Raw genomic sequence first — 3,775 nt, forward strand, 5'->3', positions numbered from 1 at the left:
AAAAAAAAAAAAAAAAAAAAAGATAAACAAGATTATCATAAAGATTGGAATAAAAACTCAGCTAGGTCACCTAAACACACAAGATTAGGGCAGCGTAACATATTCTGCAGAAAGAAGCAAGAAAGCAAACTGAGAAAGGGCAAGGCAGGGAGGAGACTATGACCTGGAGATCCTGAAAGAGGAAGTTTGTAGCCACCAAGTGGCTGACCGCCCCAACCCCACAGCACAGGCACACAACGGCAGGGGCTTTGGAAGGTAGGTCTGACCAGCACAGCATCTTCTTAGTGTCTCTTCTGGGCCTTCTGCAACGACAGGGGCAGGGTAGAGGAAGTGTATCCCAGAGGGTGAGGTGCCATCCCAGAGGGTGAGGTGCCCGGAGCAAAGTTTTCTCCAAGATGAGTGACAGTGCAGACAATGCGGCTTATCAGGGAAACTACAGACCTTGGCATCTGCATTGCTGATCATTCACTACTTACTGGTTATGTGATCTTTGGCAAATCACCCAATCGTCCGTAGCCTCAGTTCCTCCATCTGAAAAGTGAGAATAACAAGCCTTATTGCATACTTTCCAGCCACTTGAAGGAGCTGATAGGAAGCTCAGAATGAGGTACATGTAATTATCCCCTTTGCCTCTGAAAGCTTTTTGAAGGTCTTTCTCCTGAATCCTTAACATGGACCAAATGGTTTATACACAAGGTTCATGGCCCCTCCACCACCTTAGCAGGCAGCTGTTACTACACCAAAGGAAAGTGGGACTCAGAGAAATTGTCTAGTAGAACTTGCAAGTGAGGGCTTGAACACATTCTGGCTGCTGCTGTCCACGACACTAGGATGCCATACAGGACAGTGTCTGTCCAGGAGGGGACTGCTGCACAAGGTGAGAATGCTGGAAAAGCACGTTGTCCCAGCTCACCAACACAGCCCCAAGGCCCTTGAAGGATGTAGAAGCCAAATGAGGTCCTTGCCAAGAAGCTGTCTTTATAGTGCCCTGTCTGGTTGGCCGCAGGGGCTGGCCTGAGGGGGACCTGGGGGTGTCCAGGAGAGGAGTAGGCAGGGCCTGGGCAGATGGGGCTGGGCTGGAGCAGACAGGACACCTAACAGTGTGCAAGGAGGAGTAACGGTCCAGATCCAACATTCACTGGTGGCCAGCGTGCTTAACGGAGTTGAGTGTGATGGGCCTGGAAAAAAAAAAAGAAAGCTTAGGAACCATAAATAAGCCTAGGAGAAAAGATGTGGAGTACTGATATGAATAACCTCTGTTAACCTCGTATCCTGAAGTTGCAGTCCTCTTAACAGCACAGTTTTAAAATTGGGATTTTTCTTGCCTCCTTTCTAACTACCTTTATTCTATCCTGCCTCACAAGGAGCCGTTGAGAAGCAGTTTGGGGGAGTGTGGAGATACACTTCGGGTTTCCACTTTTGCCATCTGCTGGTTGCTGGCAGAACTGTCTCGTTTTTGCTCTGCTCGTCGCTAGGAAAGTAAGACAGAAAGTCCACAGTTAAGCTCGTGGCATTTCCTTCCCAAGGCTTCCAATTCATTTTTTTAAAAATACAAATTCCCTCCACAATCCTACAGTCTCAATTCTGACACAACTGGCTTGAGGTGGGGCCTTCAGTTGCATTTTTAAACTCTGCCTCAGGGGGCGCCAGTGAGCCGCCAGACCGAGAGGACCTGATTCACTGAGAGTCTGGAAGCAGCATTCATCTGGAGGAGCAAGGGAGGGAGGATGGGTCGGAGGATGAGTAGTGAAAAGGAGACACCAGTCAGAAACCTGGGCACATAGCGGCAAACACCTGTAGCCTCCGTTACTCAGGAAGCTGCAGCAGGCAGGTCCCTTGTGCCCAACAGTTTGGGGCCAGCTTGGGCAACATAGCAAGGTTGGAAATAAGCCCCCTGACTCAGTTTGCCAGTGTAGATAGTGAAGCACTCAGAAATCAAGAAATCTCGAAAAGGCAAGACTTTTATGTTGGGATTTTTTTGTTTGTTTGTTTTTGTTTTGGGGTTTGTTTTGTTTTTTGCTTTCGCAGAAGGGTGTGCAGCATCTCTAAGGCGAGGTTGCAAGCACACAGGCAGGCTGCAGCGGCTCATTTTGTTCCTAGTTGGGTGAGAAGCAGCTGACCTTTCTCCCCATTGGCTGGGTCGAAGGTTCGCAGTCTGTCCTGATTGGCTAGTTTAAGCAGGGTGAAGAGTGGGCCTGAGGAGTTGCTGGGCAGAGTTGTTAAGTTGGGAAGAACAAGGGAGAAGACGTAGGGAACAGAAAGTCCTTGACTGTTGATAAGCTATCTTTGGTGGTTATGCAGGTATGTTCCCAGAGTTAAAGCTAAGCAGGCGTGATTGAGGAGGGGTCACCTGGGGCTGACTAGAGTCTAAAATGGAGGCGCTGTCTTGTTCGTATTTTTTGATAGAAAAGGCCTTGTTTCTCACAGCAAGACCCTGTGTCAGCAAAGAATTTCCTTGAAAAGGGAGATGTGGTGTAGTTCAGTACTAAAATTATGTGCCTAGTGTGAGGAAGACCCTGGGTTTGAGTCCCCTGAACCAGTAAGAGGGGAAAGGGGAAGAAGAGGTGGTAGAGGAGGAGAAAGAAACTTAAAGAAGCACCGAGCAGGTGGGGCATCCGAACAACAAAGTACTGTATTCCTATACACTCCTTGAGTTCAGTGTTAACCAAGATTTGTACTCAGACATCTCTAAAACCAAAGCACCCAAACAACTAGCCCTTTGCTACCAATTATTAATATGTAATTGAGCAAAGCAATATAACTTTAATTAAGAAATCTATATGTAATTGATAAAAGTATAAAACCATGTTTTAATTTAACTGCATCCCCTCTTGAAATTGATGGGGCACTGTTATTCAGTTAATTCACATATCCAGGGATGGATTTTATCTGCCCAAATGAGATTAGATTCAGCATCGAATTTCTAATTCTTTCATTTTTATAAGTCAAGCAATTTTGGTTACATAAGTAAGTTGATGGATGTGGAAAAGTTTTTCTAGAGCAGCAGAACTCAAATCTTTAAATTTCTTCTAGGGGACTGGGGATTTAGCTGGGGGCTGGGGATTTAGCTCAGAGGCACAGTGCCTGCCTGGCAAGTGTGAGGTCTTGAGTTCAATTTCCAGTACCAGAAAAAAACAAACAAAAAATTCTTCTAAATATATGCAACATATTGCAATCTTCTTATGCTATATGGTCAAAAAAATCTCAGAATCATTTAGTACTGCTTTATAGCCTTCTTCAATTCTTTCCAGAAAGTAATGAGTAGAAAGCCACCTTCAGCTGCCATTACAAAGTATCAGAGACAGGTGACTTGAGCAATAAGTTACTATCACAATGGAAGATTACTCTGCTCTCCTGATGGGTTGATAGTGGGGAATTCGTGGGAAGAGAGGGGGAAAAAAAGCTGCTTGCTGATTGGCTAGGGAAATTTTTAGGGTTCCTGAGCAGATGTAGATGGTTATCCTGCCTCCTCACAGGTTACATGTTTCTTTTCTGCAGAGTTATCATGATTGGCATCAAAGACTTTGGGCTTGTAAAGGAAGTCAAAGTCCATTGGCCAACCCAACTGGTGTCTTCTGCACCTGTCCATTCTTGGGCTGGGGATATAGCTTAGAGGCACAAGTGCTTGCCTGGCAAGTGCAAGGTCCTGAGTTCAATTCCCGGTACCAAAAACAAAACAAAACAAAAAACCTGTCCATTCTTGAAAAGCTGGTTTCAAACTGTCCTTGAGTAGACTCTGGAGGCACTTTTTGTTTTTAAAGAATAAAAGAAGGAT

Source organism: Chinchilla lanigera, unplaced genomic scaffold (assembly GCF_000276665.1).
Source record: "Chinchilla lanigera isolate Chin_1 unplaced genomic scaffold, ChiLan1.0 scaffold00152, whole genome shotgun sequence".
NCBI lineage: Eukaryota > Metazoa > Chordata > Mammalia > Rodentia > Chinchillidae > Chinchilla > Chinchilla lanigera.